The sequence below is a fragment of the Pristiophorus japonicus genome, unplaced genomic scaffold (genome assembly GCF_044704955.1).
Source record: "Pristiophorus japonicus isolate sPriJap1 unplaced genomic scaffold, sPriJap1.hap1 HAP1_SCAFFOLD_881, whole genome shotgun sequence".
Classification (NCBI taxonomy): domain Eukaryota; kingdom Metazoa; phylum Chordata; class Chondrichthyes; family Pristiophoridae; genus Pristiophorus; species Pristiophorus japonicus.
The window spans coordinates 31,155-50,806 of record NW_027254804.1 but is presented as its reverse complement, the minus strand read 5'-3'; the positions used below and the strand labels follow the sequence as shown (position 1 = coordinate 50,806).

Sequence of the window (19,652 nt, the reverse complement as noted above, 5' to 3'; positions counted from 1 at the left end):
CTATATTTCTATCCATGTAAGCGTTTGGTACTAGCATGTGATGCATCATCATATGGCGTCGGGTGTGTATTGAACAAGCTAATGATTTCGGGAAACTGCAACAAAAGAACATAAGAACATAAGAATTAGGAACAGGAGTAGGCCATCTAGCCCCTCGAGCCTGCTCCGTCATTCAACAAGATCATGACTGATCTGGCCGTGGACTCAGCTCCACTTACCCGGCCGCTCCCCATAACCCTTAATTCCCTGATTGGTTAAAAATCTATCTATCTGTGATTTGAATACATTTAATGAGCTAGCCTCAACTGCTTCCTCGGGCAGAGAATTCCACAGATTCACAACCCTCTGGGAGAAGAAATTCCTTCTCAACTCGGTTTTAAATTGGCTCCCCCGTATTTTGAGGATGTGCCCCCTTGTTCTAGTCTCCCCAACCAATGGAAACAACCTCTCTGCCTCTATCTTGTCTATCCCTTTCATTATTTTAAATGTTTCTATAAGATCACCCCTCATCCTTCTGAACTCCAACGAGTAAAGACCCAGTCTACTCAATCTATCATCATAAGGTAACCCCCTCATCTCCGGAATCAGCCTGGTGAATCGTCTCTGTACCCCCTCAAAGCTAGTATATCCTTCCTTAAGTAAGGTGTCCAAAACTGCACGCAGTACTCCAGGTGTGGCCTCACCAATCCCTTGTACAGTTGCAGCAGGACCTCCCTGCTTTTGTACTCCATCCCTCTCGCAATGAAGGCCAACATTCCATTCGCCTTCCTGATTACCTGCTGCGCCTGCAAACTAACTTTTTGGGATTCATGCACAAGGACCCCCAGGTCCCTCTGCACCACAGCATGTTGTAATTTCTCCCCATTCAAATAATATTTCCTTTTACTGTTTTTTTTCCAAGGTGGATGACCTCACATTTTCCGACATTGTATTCCATCTGCCAAACCTTAGCCCATTCGCTTAACCTATCTCAATCTCTTTGCAGCTTCTCTGTGTCCTCTACACAACCCGCTTTCCCACTAATCTTTGTGTCATCTGCAAATTTTGTTACACTACAGTCTGTCTTCTTATGCATCCAGGAGTCTGTCTAAGGCTGAGAGAGCTTACAGCATGATTGAGAAAGAAGCGTTAACGTTAATGTCTATGGGGTAAAGAAAATGCATCAATACCTGTTTGGGCTAAAATTCGAATTGGAAACTGACCATAAGCCACTTATATCCCTGTTTTCCGAGAGTAAAGGGATAAATACCAACGCATCGGCCCACATCCAGAGATGGGCACTCACGTTGTCCGCATACAACTACGCCATCCGCCACGGGCCAGGCACAGAAAACTGCGCCGATGCTCTTAGTAGGCTGCCATTGCCCACCACAGGGGTGGAAATGGCGCAGTCCGCAGATCTAGCCATGGTTATGGAAGAATTTGAGTGAGCAATCACCTGTCACTGCCCGGTAGATCAAAACCAGAACAAGCCAGGACCCCTTATTATCTCTAGTCAAAAGCTGTGTGCATCACGGGAGCTGATCCAGTGTCCCAGTGGAAATGCAGGATAAGATAAAGTCGTTCCAACGGCGCAAAAATGAAATGTCTATTCAGGCAGACTGCCTTCTGTGGGTCAATCGAGTAGTGGTCTCCAAGAAGGGGACCTCCAGAGTACCCACCCAGGCATCGTAATGATGAAAGCGATAGCCAGATCCCACGTGTGGTCACCCGGTATCGATGCGGACTTAGAGTCCTGCGTTCACAGATGTAATACATGCTCGCAGTTAAGCAATGTACCCAGGGAGGGGCCGCTAAGTTTATGGTCTTGTCCCTCCAAACCATGGCCTAGGGTACACGTCGACTATGCAGGCCCGTTCTTGGGTAAAATGTTCCTTGTGGTTGTCGACACGTCCTCCAAATGGATTAAATGTGAGATAAGGTCGGCTAGCACGTCTGCTGCCACTACTGAAAGCCTGCGAGCCATGTTTGCCTGGTGAGCGACAATGGGCCATGTTTTACCAGTGCTGAGTTCAAAGAATTCACGACCCGTAACGGGATCAAGCACGTCACATCTGCCCCGTTTAAACCAGCGTCCAATGGTCAGGCAGAGAGAGCAGTGCAAACCATCAAGCAAACTTGAAGAGGGTAACTGAAGGCTCACTGCAGACTTGCCTATCCCGAGTCCTGCTTAGCTACCGCATGAGACCTCACTCACTCACTGCAATCCCACCTACTGAACTGCTCATGAAAAGAGCACTTAAGACAAGGCTCTCGTTAGTTCACCCTGATCTACATGAACAGGTAGAGAGCAGGCGGCTTCAACAAAGTCCATACCATGATTGCGCAAATAAGTCAAGCAAGATTGAAATCAATAATCCTGTATTTGTATTAAATTATGGACAAGGTCCCAAGTGGCTTCCCGGCACTGTCGTGGCCAAAAGAGGAGCAGGGTGTTTCGGGTCAAACTTTCAAATGGACTCATTCACCGGAAACACTTGGACCAAATCAAACTCAGATTCACGGACTTTCCTGAGCAACCCACCTTGGACCCTACCTTTTTTGATCCCCCAACATACACACCAGTGGCAACCGGCACCACGGTTGACCAGGAAGCAGCCCAGCAGGGGATAACACACCAGGCAGCCCAGCAAGGCCAGCTGCATAACAGCCCAGCGAGGGCCCAACAAATGATTCAACAACACCAGTTTTCACACCGAGATGATCAACCAGGGCAAGAAGGGCCCCAGATCGACTCACATTGTAAATAGTTACAGTATTGACTTTGTGCGGGGGGGAGTGTTGTTATATATGTAAACTTGTATTTACTCTGTACAGCCACCAGAGGGCTCATCCCTGGGAATCCCAAGGGATCCCATAATCCCTTGGGAGCACAGGTCTTTAAGAAGGCTTCATAGGTTGGAGAGGCACTCTGGAGACCTGCAATAAAAGACTAAGGTCATACGTTACTTTGAGCTCACAGTGTTCAGCCTGACTCTTTCTCCATACACAACACATAGTAACAGAAGTAGGCCATTTAGCTCCTCAAGCTTGTTCTGCCATTCAATGAGATTATGGCTGATCTGTGATCTAACTTCACATACCTGCCTTTGCCTCATATCCCTTAATACCTTTGGTTAACATAAATGTGTCGATCTTAGATTTAAAAATAACAATTAATCTAGCATCATTTGCCATTTGTGGAAGAGAGTTCCAAATTTCTACCACCCTTCGTGTGTAGAAGTGTTTCCTAATTTAACTCCTGAAAGGTCTGGCTCTAATTTTTAGACTATGTCCCCTAGTCCTAGTTGCCCCAACCAGCAGAAATAGTTTCTCTCCATCTACCCTATCTGTTCTCCTAATATCTTGAAAACTTCGAACAGATCACACCTTAATCTAAATTCCAATGGCATAGGAGAGTGAGGGATCTGGGACATCTGGCGAGTGAGTTCCCATTGTCCGTGGCCTCTCAGTGGCGGAGCAGATGGCGCAAGTGAGGTCGACCTGGAGTCCAGGCCTGAATTGTGGCCTGGCAGGTAGTTACTGCCACTTTCTGGGGAGGGGGTAAGATTCTTCCACTGCAGTATGCAGCCTCTGGGGCAGGCCGGTTCCTTTGGCAGTATTTAAATCAACAAATTTCTCCTTGGCAGGGTCAGCAGGACAAGTCCTGGGTGGGAGCATCCTATCACTTACACAAGGCTGCATATCCTGCCATGGCTTTTGGGGATGGTTCGCTATCGGGTCATTGGAGCCCTTCCTGATCCTATCTTTGCCTGAAATCGACACATGCACATCCAACAGGAGATGTTGATTAGTGATCGATTTTTCTCTTCCCTCACCTATAAATAACGAGGAAAATTGTGGTACCTCACTCGCACCTTGGCTGAATTTGCCTTCAGCATAAACCAGGAATCAAACCTGGAATCTAATGATTTGCATTGCACAATGCACTCAGTGAATTTATATACTGGGCAAAGGGTGGCCACATTCCGAGTATCTTAATATTTCATATTTTGTTTTCTATTTTATTTTGGGCTCATCCAGGTAAGAGATGTTAATATTGTGGAATGGAATAATTTCCCCATTGTCAACATCATACACTAAAGGGCAGCTGTAACACAGGCCAGCTGTAGAATAAAGCTCCTCCTACTTTGCTCCAACATTGAGGCTATTTCCAACCTCAAAGGATGCACCAGTATAAATGTTTCTGCTTCCTATTCCACCTATCATTCGATCCAAAAATTATTGACCTTTTTGGCACATTCCCAGCGTTATTCCACAAATTCCACCATAATTTCTGGCATTTTATGGTATCAATCGAATTATGGAAGAATCAACTAAGGACAACAGCTTGAGAATATATAGCTCCTTTAACATAGAAAATTGGCCCTTGGTACTTTACAGAGGCATAATTGGACAAAAAGCAACACGATGGCAAAAAAGGAGCTATTAGGAGGGGTGATTAAAAGCTTGGTCAAAGAGGTAGGTTATAAGGAAGGTCTTAAAGGAGGAGGGAAAGTTGAGGGGTTTAGAGAGGGAATTCCAGAACGTAGGGCCAAGGCAGCTGAAAATGTGACCGCTGGAATTTTTAGTTTGAAATTAGATACCTGTTGCTCCCTGAACTGCAGTGAAAGTTTGTATTCTAACAGCCGTCTCACACAGATCTCTTCTTTAAAGATCTTCCTGTTCTGTTGAACTTTTACAAATAATTTATCTTCAGTCGGCTTTCTGGTGATTTTCAAAACATTCATTTGGCTGCTTTCCTATCAACATAAACACCATACCTGTTCTGATAAAAACAAAAGATAACAACCCTCCCCAAAAACCCAAGCAAACCTCTCTTGTCACATTAAGAACTCCCTTCCACATACAGCTTACCTTTAATGTGCAATGTAAACGGGTGGAAGTAATGCTGGGTGAGATTTCTGCCCAAAGATTTGGAAATCCTTCAATACTACTGCAGGCCCTTATTAGCAAGTAGGATGCAACTTAACTAAACTCCCGCTCAGAGATTTTATTAAGCAAGCATTCACTAGTGAATGAGGAAACATAGAAACATAGAAAATAGGTGCAGGAGCAGGCCATTCGGCCCTTCAAGCCTGCACCACCATTCAATAAGATCATGGCTGATCATTCCTTCAGTACCCCTTTCCTGCTTTCTCTCCATACCCCTTGATCCCTTTAGCCATAAGGGCCATATCTAACTCCCTCTTGAATATATCCAATGAACTGGCATCAACAACTCTCTGCGGCAGGGAAGTCCACAGGTTAACAACTCTCTGAGTGAAGAAGTTTCTCCACATCTCAGTCCTAAATGGCCTGCCCCTTATCCTGTGTCTCCTGGTTCTGGACTTCCCCAACATCGGGAACATTCTTCCCGCATTTAACCTGTCCAGTCCCGTCAGAATCTTATATGTTTTTATGAGATCCCCTCTCATCCTTCTAAACTCCAGTGTATAAAGGCCCCCAAAGTGGATAACCTCACATTTATCCACATTATACTGCATCTGCCATGTATTTGCCCACTCGCCTAACCTGTCCAAGTCACCCTGCAGCCTCTTTGCGTCCTCCTCACAGCTCACAGCACCACCCAGTTTCGTGTCATCTGCAAACTTGGAGATATTACACTCAATTCCATCATTTAAATCATTAATATATATATTGTAAAGAGCTGGGGTCCCAGCACTGAGCCCTGCGGCACTCCACTAGTCACTGCCTGCCATTCTGAAAAGGACCCGTTTATCCCGACTCTCTGCTTCCTGTCTGCCAACCAGTTTTCTATCCACGTCAGTACATTACCCCCAAGATGTCTAATTGAAGGATTAAGCCCAGTCAAAAAATGAATGGGGTCGGATGACATCACTGGATGTTGGTTTTCCCAGTTACTACACAACCAGCTCGTGATAGTAAGAGTGTTCCCACCAAGTGGAAATTTTAGTTCTAAATATGAAATTCTAACATACCATTTTGATCATATTGCTGAAGTCAGACTTTAATTCTTTGTTTTCCTCAAATTGCTTTATCTTTAATTAATTTTTCAGAGATGTGGTCACCAGCTGCCATATTCTTGGCTTTGGATTCTTGCCCTGAGTTCTAATCTTTCCTCTGAAGGACTTCCATCTAAAATGAAAAATAAATTGAGTTAGCATATTTTACATAATGAAAGGGGAGCATTACAGGACAAAATTTAAGTTTATTAATGATCAGATCGTAATTAACATATCTGTTTACCCATAAATAAACTATAAGTAGGTTGGCAGATAAGGCTGGATAGATGTGTGTTATTTCCTTTTGCTTTATGCAAAAACTAGATGACAGCTTCTTTACAAAATTATTTAAAACATAGTGTAAAGTATGAAGTGGGGCTTTCGAGCTCTATTATAATTAAAGGGTTAAGAATTACAGGAGGCCAAATTGTTGAACCACAGGAGGCCAAACTATTGAACCACAAATAGCCAAACTGTTGAACCACAGGAGGTCCAGAAGGGCAGCTAAACAGGGCAAGAGGTCAAAAGTCTCATGTTGGAAAAACTCCATTTAGTATGAGACAAAGGCGACTGATTGTGTGATGCGAAAGGGAATTCGTCAAGCAACAATTGTGCACACGGGCTTTGGGCCAATTAAACGGCACAGGGGGGCCGTGCACGAGGCTGACATGTATCATTAAGTGTATAAAAGGTTTCTTGGAACTTTGTATCATTGGAGAGGCCTGGCAACAGACAACCAGCAGGCAAGTTCCCCACCGGTGTAAAATAAAGACTATTTGAATCTTCAAACCCAGATCTGGTGTTGAGTATTTATTTTAAATACTCCACGACAATGATTCAAATAGAGCATGTAGTGCAACACCCACACCCTGGCCGGCATCTTCCCAGCCCTGCGAGTGCAGATTTGGAGGCGGCTCTGATTGACAGCGGGTCGGGATCCTGCTCTAAACCTGCCTCTGTGTGAGTTTCTGACCTGACAAGTCTGCGTGCGGATCACAGACCTGACAGCAAGCGGCAGGTCAGTTAATTAAAGTCGTTAAGGGGTAGTTGAATGCTACTTAAGAGCATTTAAAGCAGGCACTTACAATCTTACCAACCTTCTGACGGGTTTGCCGTACCTCGGGGAACACGGCAGGGGTAAGTGGAGTCAGGTTCTCAATGACTCTATTGCTTTGGCAAGTTGACAGCTGAAGAAGTGGGACAAAAGTTATAATTTCACAGCTGTTCACTTTCCAATGTCAGAATCTGAAGCCTTCAGGAACTGGAAGAAACTTTTGAGCCGAATGCAGTTGGAAGTGTTTGCAGTGAACTGTCCATTCACTGTCATCTCCTTGGAACAATCTCTCTTACCATTGACAGATCTCTTCTGTCATTTCAACCTCACCTGCCATCTACTCCAACAGCATTGGTGCCCTTGAAAAAATCTCACCTTGGTCCATGGAATCCCACCACGATCAGCACCAACACCAAAATCACCAGGCACACGAGCGTCGCCAACAATAACACCAACCTTCTCCGCAATCACCTGGTGCTGCACAGAACACGGGGCATCAGCACCCAACCACATTGCTGCCAGGGATGGCCACACCATGGCTACATTTACTTCATTTGATGCTGTGCACCTTGGCCCCACACCAGCTCCATAGAGCATTCCTGCAATGCCCAAACCATTCCTTTCACACTCATCACCATTGTGAAGGGTACCGTTATGTCTTACCATTCACTACAACTCACTAAGCCACTTCCAAAGGTGCACACAAATCTGTCCAAGAACACGAAGTGTTCAAAATAAAGATTTCAATGTTTGACAACACATTAGCAGAAACTTTACATGAAGATTGGCTAAAACCCAAGTGCCTAGCCTTGCGAGTTATTAGTTGGTATGATTGGACAAGGATGAGGGTGAGAGTGAATGGTGGCTAGTGAGATGGGGAAGTGATAATGTGGATAGCGGGATGGGTGGAGGTGCAAGGTAAATTGGTGTGAGTAAGTTTGTGCAGGAGTAGGGTACGGAATGCAGAGTGATGGGGATGTGATGAATGGCACAGCAGGATGAGGCTGAGTTTGGCTTTGCAGTAACGTTTCGTGATCCACTAAGATCATTGAAAGGTTTGTGCCACTGTAACCAGCACCTGACGACATCCCTGCTTGTGCCCTCCTGTGCAATGTGGCTGCGTTGGTGTCCTGGAGAGGTCTTTTCCATACATTGGAAGGGAAGAGAACCTCTCTGCGTGCTGTGACTCCCTCTATAAGCATCTGGAGGGAGTCATGGGAGAGCCTGGGTCCAGCCGTATACCTTTGTGCAGTGTTTCTCAGTGTTTGCAGCAGTTCAATGCTGTAGAACACTGACAGAAGAACTGTCAAAATGAATGTGGCCATGGTCCCTTTAAGAAAACCAGCTGATGATATGTCATTAGATGACATCATCAGACCAGCTTCCTGTTAATTGGTTGGGAACCTCGCAGGGCGGGCTTAACAAGCCCATTAATGGAAGATTGCTATCAGAGGGTGGGCTGCAGCTGGGAGTGCTATAAGATTCAGCAAACATCGACAGCAAAAACTTAAATTGCTTGGTAACATTTTCTGTTACTGCAGAGAGCGGACAGCACTGACCTGGGGCAGGTCCAAACATGTTTAACTTGAATACACATCAGCTGGGCGGGAATGAGAATGGCTAAAAGCAGGAACATCATGGTTGATGGGTGCCTTTTGTCATGGAATGAGAAGCAATCAATGCGACATTAAGTAAAGTGGCTGCGTTTTCAGGCCATCGAAAGACAAAGGAAAGTTATTCGACCACAGACCCATCGGAGCCACACATCGTGGTACAGCCCAGTTGACAAATGAACAAGCCACAGACTTGAGTTTGCTTTTCAGTTGGACAGCCTCAGGGGAAGTACAGGTGGACTTTTGGCGTAAAAAGGAGCATTTTTGCAAGTATAAGAGAGGCAGTTTTGGCTGCCATCTCTCTCTCTCTCCCCCTCTCTTAAGCCTGCTTGCAATGCACAAGGACTGAGCACTCCATCTGGGATGGAGAGAAGAAACACCAGAGAGCCTTGCTACTTCGACTGGGAAGCTGACCTTGAGACTGGACTTGAAGACCCAGAAGATACGCCTCAGCGGGAGAAGCAGCGAGTAAGCCAGAAGGGTAATTGGTGAGCATTTACCCCAGTCCACACATCTTTAAGACCACCGCATAGTGTGAAAGGGTGTCGTGTGTCCAATCAAGCTTTAGGGGTTTTAGTGGGGAGGTTTTTGCAAGGATCATAAGCATATGCACATTCTGTTGCACAGATCCAGTGGTGCTATTTTGAATCTGAGCAGGGGTGTTTCAGATATGGGTACTTCGCGTTATGGGTCATTTTAGACAGGCCAGACTGTGTGTTGTACTGTGTTTGTTTGTATTACATTACCAGGGTATCTTTTTACTGGGTGCAGGTGTGTTTTAACTTGAATAAAAGCATTGTGATGGTGGCGACCGAAAAGATTTGTATGTGACTGTATATTACTGTTCACGACTATAACACCTGTGTCTAGAAATACTGTAAGAGGGGTGATTCGAAACCACCAGGGGCAAAACCACTTACAGTGCACACCACCAATGCCGCCTGCACCCAACTTTCCCCCATTGGCAAAATCGTCCCTCTGACCGATTTGAAAATATATAGATAGAAACAAACCAAAGAGAAAACAAAGCTATATTTTATAAAGAATTTGGGTGTTGTGGTTTACGAATTATTTACATGTTTAATTTGTTTTAAGCTTTCATATTGCCATCTCCAAACTTTCAGAATTACTCAGATACCAGGCAATATGTAAGCTGGAAAATGTAATGTAGAGCAAAGGTTTTCAGGCTGCAGCTGAGAAGAATGGAATTAGAACCATAAAAACATAGAAAATAGGTGCGAGAGTATGTCATTCGGCCCTTCGAGACAGTACTTACCATTCAATAAGATCATGGCTGATCATTCACCTCAGTACCCCTTTCCTGCTTTCTCTCCATACCCCTTGATCCCTTTAGCCATAAGGGCCACTTCTAACTCCCTCTTGTATATATCCAACGAACTGGCATCAACAACTCTCTGCGGTAGGGAATTCCACAGGTTAACAACTCTCTGAGTGAAGAAGTTTCTCTTCATCTAAGTCCTAAATGGCTTACCCCTTATCCTTAGACTGTGTCCCCTGGTTCTGGACTTTCCTAACATCGGGAACATTCTTCCTGCATCTAACCTGTCCAGTCCCGTCAGAATTTTATATGTTTCTATGAGATCTCCTCTCATCCTTCTAAACTCCAGTGAACAAAGGCCCAGTCGATCCAGTCTCTCCTCATATGTCAGACCAGCCATCCCGGGAATCAGTCTGGTGAACCTTCGCTGCACTCCCTCAATAGCAAGAACGTCCTTCCTCAGATTAGGAGACCAAAACTGAACACAATATTCCAGGTGAGGCCTTACCAAGGCCCTGTACAATTGCAGTAAGACCTCCCTGCTCCTATACTCAAAACCCCTAGCTATGAAGGCCAACATACCATTTGCCTTCTTCACCGCCTGCTGTACCTGCATGCCAACTTTCAATAACTGATGTACCATGACACCCAGGTCTTGTTGCACCTCCCCTTTTCCTAATCTGCTGCCATTCAGATAATATTCTGCATTCGTGTTTTTGCCCCCAAAGTGGATAACCTTACATTTATCCACATTATACTGCATCTGCCATGCATTTGCCCACTCACCTAACCTGTCCAATTCACCCTGCAGCCTCTTAGCGTCCTCCTTGCAGCTCACAAGGCCACCCAGTTTAGTGTCATCTGCAAACTTGGACATATTACACTCAAGTCCTTCATCCAAATCATTAATGTATATTGTAAATAGCTGGGGTCCCAGCACTGAACCTTGCGGTACCCCACTAGTCACAGCCTGCCATTCTGAAAAGGACCCATTTATTCTGACTCTCTGCTTCCTGTCTGCCAACCAGTTTTCTATCCACGTCAGTACATTACCCCCAATACCATGTGTTTTAATTTTGTACACCAATCTCTTGTGTGGGACCTTGTCAAAAGACTTTTGAAAGTCCAAATACACCACATCCACTGGTTCTCCCTTGTCCACTCTACTAGTTACATCCTTAAAGAATTCCAGAAGATTTGTCAAGCATGATTTCCCCATCATAAATCCATGCTGACTTGGACCGATCCTGTCACTGCTTTCTAAATGTGCTGTTATTTCATCTTTAATAATTGATTCCAACATTTTTCCCACTACTGATGTCAGGCTAACCGGTCTATAATTACCCGTTTTCTCTCTCCCTCCCTTTTTAAAAAGTGGTGTTACATTAGCTACCCTCCAGTCCAGAGCAAATGATCCAGAGTCGATAGAATGTTGGAAAATGATCACCAATGCATCCACTATTTCTATGGCCACTTCCTTAAGTACTTTGGGATGCAGACTATCATGCCCCTGGGATTTCAATCCCATCAATTTTCCTCACACAATTTCCCGCCGAATAAGGATATCCTTCAGTTCCTCCTTCTCAATAGATCCTTGGTCTCCTAGTACTTCCGGAAGATTATTTGTGTCTTCCTTCGTGAAGACAGAACCAAAGTATTTGTTCAACTGGTCCACCATTTCTTTGTTCCTCATTACAAATTCACCTGAATCTGACTGCAAGGGACCTACGTTTGTCTTCACTAATCTTTTTCTCTTCACATAACTATAGAAGCTTTTGCAGTCAGTTTTTATGTTCCTGGCGAGTTTCCTCTCATACTCTATTTTCCCCTTCCTAATTAAACCCTTTGTCCTCCTTTGCTGAATTCTAAATTTCTCCCAGTCCTCAGCTGCATTTTCTGGCCAATTTATATGCCTCTTCCTTGGATTTAACACTATCCTTAATTTCCCTTGTTAGCCACGATTGAGCCACCTTCCCTGTTTTATTTTTACTCCAGACAGGGATGTACAATTATTGAAATTCATCCATGTGATCTTTAAATGTTTGCCATTGCCTATCCACCGTCAACCCTCTAAGTATAATTTGCCAGTCTATTCTAGCCAATTCACATCTCATACCATCGAAGTTACCTTTACTTAAGTTCAGAACCCGAGTCTCTGAATTAACTGTGTCACTCTCCATCTTAATAAAGAATTCTACCATATTATGCTCACTCTTACCCAAGGTGCCTCGCACAACAAGATTGCTAATTAGTCCTTTCTCATTACACATCACCCAGTCTAGGATGGCCAGCCCTCTAGTTGGTTCCTCGACATATTGGTCTCGAATACCATCCCTAATACACTGAAGGAAATCCTCCTCCATCGTATTGCTACCAGTTTGGTTAGCCCAATCTGTATGTAGATTAAAGTCGCCTATGATAACTGCTGTACCTTTATTGCATGCATCCCTAATTTCTTGTTTGATGCTGTCCTCAACCTCACTACTACTGTTTGGTGGTCTGTACACAACTCCCACTAGCGTTTTCTGGCCTTTGGTATTCCGCAGCTCCACCCATACAGATTCCACAACATCCAGGCTAATGTCCTTCCTTACTATTGTGTTAATTTCCTCTTTAACCAGCAACGCTACCCGACCTCTTTTTCCTTTCTGTCTATTCTTCCTGAATGTTGAATACCCCTGGATGTTGAGTTCCCAGCCTCGGTCACTCTGGAGCGATGCCTCCATGATGCCAATGGTATCATATTCATTAATTGCTGCCTGTGTAGTTAATTCGTCCACCTTATTATGAATACTCCTCGCATTGAGGCACAGAGCCTTCAGGCTTGTCTTGTTAACACACTTTTCCCTTTTAGAATTTTGCTGCAATGTGGCCCTTTTTGATTTTTGCCTTGGGTTTCTCTGCCCTCCACTTTTACTTTTCTTCTTTCTATCTTTTGCTTCTGCCCCTATTTTACTTCCCTCTGTCTCCCTGCATAAATTCCCATCCCCCTGCCATATTAGTTTAACTCCTCCCCAACAGCACTAGCAAACACTCCCTCTAGGACATTGGTTCCGATCCTGCCCAGGTGCAGACCGTCCGGTTTGTACTGGTCCCACCTCCCCCAAAACCGGTTCCAATGTCCCAGTAATTTGAATCCCTCCCTTCTACACCACTCCTCTAGCCACATATTCATCTGAGCTATCCTGTGATTCCTGCTCTGACTAGCACGTGGCACTGGTAGCAATCCTGAAATTACTGCCTTTGAGGTCCTACTTTTTAATTTAACTCATAGCTCCCTAAATTCAGCTTGTAGGACCTTATCCCGTTTTTTACCTATATCGTTGGTACCGATATAGACCACGACAACTGGCTGTTCACCCTCCCTTTTCAAAATGTCCTGCACCCGCTCCGAGACATCCTTGACCCTTGCACCAGGGAGGCAACATACCAAGCTGGAGTCTCAATTGCAGCCGCAGAAACGTCTATCTATTCCCCTTACAATTGAATCCCTTATCACTCTAGCTCTCCCCTCCTGTGCAGCAGAGCCAGCCACAGTGCCATGGACTTGGCTGCTGCTGCTCTCCCCTGATGAGTCATCCCCCTCAATAGTACCCAAAGCGATGTATCTGTTTTGCAGGGGCATGACCGCAGGGGCCCCCTGCACTACCTTCCTTCCACTGCTCTTCCTGTTGGCCACCCATCCCCTATCAGGGTGTGTACACTTTACCTGCGGTGTGGTCAACTCACGAAACGTCATTCACGTCATTCTCAGCATCGTGGATACTCCAGAGTAAATCCACCTGCAGCTCCAGTGCCGCAATGCAGTCTGTCAGGTGCTGCAGGTGGATACACTTCCCACACAAGTAGTTGTGTGGGAAGTATATCTGCCTGCTTATCTGTAATGTTGACCTGAATCACTGTCCAGCTGGATATCGTGTGGCATTGGTCTGTGAGATTAAAAATTTACATTATGAAATTGTGGAGGCAAACCCATACCCTACCAACCTGTGGTACAATTCAGAGAACCATGTGCCCAACATGCACTCATGAGTGCTGTCACGACAAAACTTGGCTGATATAATATAAAAATGATGGAATCAATTATTAAGGATGTCATAGCAGCGCATTTGGAAAGAGGTGACATGATAGGTCCAAGTCAGCATGGATTTGTGAAAGGGAAATCATGCTTGACAAATCTTCTGGAATTTTTTGAGGATGTTTCCAGTAGAGTGTACATGGGAGAACCAGTTGATGTGGTATATTTGGACTTTCAGAAGGCTTTCGACAAGGTCCCACACAAGAGATTAATGTGCAATGTTAAAGCACATGGGATTGGGGGTAATGTGCTGACATGGATTGAGAACTGGTTGTCAGACAGGAAGCAAAGAGTAGAAGTAAATGGGTACTTTTCAGAATGGCAGGCAGTGACTAGTGGGATACCGCAAGGTTCTGTGCTGGGGCCCCAGCTGTTTACATTGTACATTAATGATTTGGACGAAGGGATTAAATGTAGTATCTCCAAATTTGCGGATGACACTAAGTTGGCTGGCAGTGTGAGCTGCGAGGAGGATGCTATGAGGCTGCAGAGTGACTTGGATAGGTTAGGTGTGTGGGCAAATGCATGGCAGATGAAGTATAATGTGGATAAATGTGAGGTTATCCACTTTGGTGGTAAAAACAGAGAGACAGACTATTATCTGAATGGTGACAGATTAGGAAAAGGGGAGGTGCAACGAGACCTGGGTGTCATGGTACATCAGTCATTGAAGGTAGGCATGCAGGTACAGCAGGCGGTTAAGAAAGCAAATGGTATGTTGGCCTTCATAGCGAGGGGATTTGAGTACAGGGGCAGGGAGGTGTTGCTACAGTTGTACAGGACCTTGGTGAGGCCACACCTGGAGTATTGTGTACAGTTTTGGTCTCCTAACTTGAGGAAGGACATTCTTGCTATTGAGGGAGTGCAGCGAAGGTTCACCAGACTGATTCCCAGGATGGCGGGACTGACATACCAAGAAAGACTGGATCAACTGGGCTTGTATTCACTGGAGTTCAGAAGAATGAGAGGGGATCTCATAGAAACGTTTAAAATTCTGACGGGTTTAGACAGGTTAGATGCAGGAAGAATGTTCCCAATGTTGGGGAAGTCCAGAACCAGGGGTCACAGTCTAAGGATAAGGGGTAAGCCATTTAAGACCGAGATGAGGAGAAACTTCTTCACCCAGAGAGTGGTGAACCTGTGGAATTCTCTACCACAGAAAGTTGTTGAGGCCAATTCACTAAATATATTCAAAAAGGAGTTAGATGAGGTCCTTACTACTAGGGGGATCAAGGGGTATGGCGAGAAAGCAGGAATGGGGTACTGAGGTTGCATGTTCAGCCACGAACTCATTGAATGACGGTGCAGGCTCGAAGGGCCGAATGGCCTACTCCTGCACATATTTTTTATGTTTCTATGTTTCTATGTAAAAAAGCAATTCCATGGCACGATAAAAAGAAAACCAATTTCAAGGAGGAAGTACCTTCCCAATGATGGATAGGCTTTGAGGGATCAGAAGATGAGCCATTCGTTGCAGAGTAACCAGCCTTTGTGTACTCTTGTAGCCAAGGTGTTGATGTGTCTGGTCCAATTCAGCTCATGGTCTGTGGTGTTGGTGGTTAGAGACATATTGCCATACTTGCCTCCTCTGCAGCATGATTACCCGTCTTCGGCACTAAAAGGTCTGACATTTCTCCATTACACAATTCACCAGTATTTGGGAATCTCACAGGAAAAAGGAGCTTTTCAAAGTTGCTGCTCAGTGTTTCTGAGAAATTTTTCACCTCTTTAGCTGGATTATCAACATTTGCATAATTTGTACCAATTAAGTGACTCATTAACTGAGAAATGTTACAGGATTTATTCCTATAATCGCACCATGAATGGCTTTTTTTGTCGCTCCCACAAATAAATTTGTGTTGCATCGTTACCTCTGGTGTCCCCCAAGGAGCTATCCTTGGCCCCCTCCTATTTCTCATCTACATGTTGCCCCTTGATGACATCATCCAGAAACACAGCGTCAGTTTCCACCTGTACTCTGATGACATCCATCTCAACCTCACTATCAGTTCTCTCGACCCGTCCACGGTCTCTAAATTGTCAGATTGCTTGTCCGACATCCAGTTCTGGATGAGCAGAAATTTTCTCAAATTGAATATTGGGAAGGCCGAAGCTATTCTTTTCAGACCCCACCACAAACTCCATTCCCTAGACACTGACTCCATCCCCCTCCCCAGCTCCTGTCTGAGGCTGAACTAGATTGTTCGCAACCTTGGTGCTATATTTGACCCTGAAATGAACTTTCGGCCACATATCCGCAGCATAACTAAGACCGCCTATTTCCACCTCCGTAACATCGCCCGTCTCTGCCCTTGCCTCAGCCTTTCCGCTGCTGAAGCCCTCACCATGCCTTTGTTACCTCTAGACTTGACTATTCCAACGCACTCCTGGCTGGCCTCCCACATTCTACCTTACGTAAACTAGAGGTGTTCCAAAACTCGGCTGCCCGTGTCCGAACTCGCACCAAGTCCCACTCACCCATCATCCCTGTGCTCGCTGACCTACTATGCCTTCCAGTTAAGCAATGCCTAATTTTATGATTCTCATCCTTATTTTCAAGTCCCTCCATAGCCTCACCCCACCCTATCTTTGTAATCTCCTCCAGCCCCACAACCCTGCAGAAATGTCTGTGCTCCTCTAATTCTGCCCTCCTGAGCATCCCTGATTATAATTGCTCAACCAATTGTGGACGTGCCTTCTGTTGCCTAGGCCCCAAGCTCTGGAACTCCCGGCCAAAACCTCCCCGCCTATCTACCTCTCTTTCCACCTTGAAGATGCTCCTTGAAACACACCTCTTTGACCAAGCTTTTGATCACCTGCACTAATTTCTACTTATGCGGATCGGTGTCAAATCTTTCGCGCATAATACTTCTGTGAAGCGCCTTGGAACGTTTCACTACGTTAAAGGTTCTATATAAATACAAGTTGTTGTTCAATGAGATTGCATGTTTGAAAACAGCACGTATCTGCCACTTTTTAGCAGGTTTTAATTCATGGGAAAAAAGGGCATTAAACACTTTTTTTGAGAACAGAAGAAAATATGACCCTAAGTTACGTAATTTGGTTATACTTACATTATCTATGAGTCATAGATTACATCCCCCCAAATTTACTTTTGTCTCATGGAAATAAATTGTGGGCAGAATTTTAAATTCCACTATTCCACAGGAAAAGCTTTTGTCACACATAATCCGAGAGAGGGGGTTTGATCCCAAATAGTACACATAATATTTCTATTTACTTGGGGGTAAACATTACTCTAATATTTAAACTTAATATATGAAGGGTTTGATTAAAAGGGTTTGATTTTAGCTTCACGTTGCCAATTAGAAATTAGTATAGAGATTTCACCGCTATTCCTTACCAGCAGAGGTTCTTACAGATTTGTGTCATTTTTGAATGGCAATAATGAAGAGGTCATCAATCTGGATTTTCCAGCCATCGTTTCAATGCCTGGAGAATCGGAAGTGCACAAACTGAATGTGCTAACCTCCGTGCCTGATTCTCCAATCTGTGCTGCAATCATGTGAGACTCTATGCTGAGAGCAGAGCTTTCCTCTGAAAATCTGGCAATGTAAGAGACGGTTGAAGGCTGTGATTGGGGATTTGTAAGTTTATAAGATGGATGAGATAAGGTGCGCTAAATGGCCGTCCTCATCAGTATTTACCTTGTGATTCTGGATTCTTACCTCTTTTCATGAAGGTCAAATTCAAGCTTGGACTCAAAGATTCCAAATGCTTTTGTTACAGTCGATTTAAGGTCTTTGGACACCTAAGTAAACAATAAGATGTAGGTTTCCAATAAAAGTATGTTCTACATAACAAAACTACTCAGAACTTTAACAAAAGCAAAATACTACGGATGCTGGAAAACCGAAATATAAACAAAGTATTGGAAATGCTCAGCAGGTCAGGCAACATCTGTGCAGAAAGAAACAAAGTTAACATTTCAAAAAGTAATCGACCTGAAATGTTCACTCTGTTTCTCTCTCCACAAATGCTGCCTGACCTGCTGAGTATTCCAGCACTTTCTGTATTTACTCAGTCTTTCCCCAACCAACATCCATATCACCTGACTGACACTCAAACTCTTCCTGTCAGGTAACATGAAATGCAAATATTAGCTGACATTCTGAACCAGTGGCCTTCCGCAGTCGACAATCTAATGCTTTACTATAATAGAACAGAGTGTCGAAATGCACTGTGGTTTTTCAGCGCCAGCGACCTCTGGACTCCGCCCCCGACACTTCTCGCACATGCGCAGACTCCTCGGACCCGGAACTGGAACCGGAAGTGGGGCCCTGACGAGTCCGCATGTAGTCTGCTGCTGAAACATTGCTTCCAGCCTTTGCATTATTGCAGGCTTCTGTGGGAGAGAAAACATCGGAGCTAGTGGGAGAGAGAGGGCGGGGGAGAGAGGCGACAGGTGGTGGGGGGGAGAGGCGCCGAGTAAGGGGAGAGCGAGAGACACGGGGGGGGGAGACAGGGACGGGGGGAGAGCGAGACATGTGTGGGGGGAAGAGCAAGACACGGGGGAGAGAGAGCGACACGGGGGGGGAGAGAGCGGCACGGGGGGGGGAGAGAGCGGCACGGGGGGGAGGGAGAGAGACACGGGGGGAGGAGAGAGAGAGACACGGGGGGAGGAGAGAGAGAGACATGGGGGGGAGAGAGAGACACGGGGGGGGAGACAGGGACGGGGGGAGAGCGAGACATGTGTGGGGGGAAGAGCAAGACACGGGGGAGAGAGAGCGACACGGGGGGGGGGGAGAGAGCGACACGGGGGGGAGGGAGAGAAAGAGACACGGGGGGAGGAGAGAGAGAGACACGGGGGGAGGAGAGAGAGAGACACGGGGGGAGGAGAGAGAGAGACATGGGGGGGAGAGAGAGACACGGGGGGGAGAGAGAGACACGGGCGGGGGGAGGAGCGAGACACGGGGGGAGAGAGAGCGACACGGGGGGGGAGAGAGAGAGACACGGGGGGAGGAGAGAGCGAGACATGGGGGGGAGAGAGAGACACGGTGGGGGGAGAGAGAGACACGGGGGGAGGAGAGAGAAAGACATGGGGGGGAGAGCGAGACACGGGGGGAGAGAGAGAGACATGGGGGGAGAGAGAGAGAGACATGGGAGAGAGAGAGAGAGAGACACGGAGGGGAGAAGAGAGCAAGAGACATGTGTGGGGGGAAGAGAGAGAGGGACACGGGGGTAAAAAGAGACGGGCGGGGGGAGGGAGAGACATGGGGGGGTGAGAGAGATGGGGAAGCGGGAAGGGGGATCGGAGGGAATTCAGGGAAGACGTATCACGTACTTCCAATCCCCTTTACACCACAGTGGATGAAATCCGGAAATCATGACACTGTCACTATTCACTCATAATCAATAAGCCTGTTAACAATCCGTGACCCACACACAATGCCCCATCTATGGCAGGGCGGGGGCGGCAAGATCATGCACCTGTACTGGGGTAAGGAACTTCGGCTTTGAGATGCATGCACTTCGGGTGGGACAGGAGTTTGGGAAGCTTTTGCTGGGAGTTCTATCCTCTCTGTGACTGCTTGCAGATGATTCTGAAGTCAAAATGGCTCGAATTACATTTTGCAAGGTCACTCAGAACTTGGGCTGGGCGGTTCCAATTACACACTCCAGAGAAACTTCTGAGTGTGGC

The 19,652-nt window shown here is 45.8% G+C and overlaps 1 long non-coding RNA gene across 1 annotated transcript in view; it reads right to left on the bottom strand.

The window, feature by feature from the left end:
• The window catches only part of LOC139257601 (uncharacterized), a 31,419-nt gene extending 13,656 nt beyond the window's left edge, over nucleotides 1–17,763 (bottom strand). The window contains exons 1-2 of the long non-coding RNA XR_011592309.1: nucleotides 17,680–17,763; nucleotides 5,943–6,099 (exon numbers count right to left, since the gene is read on the bottom strand). This is a non-coding gene — a long non-coding RNA (uncharacterized lncRNA). The remainder of the gene's footprint in view (nucleotides 1–5,942; nucleotides 6,100–17,679) is intronic.
• Nucleotides 17,764–19,652: the final 1,889 nt, after the last annotated feature.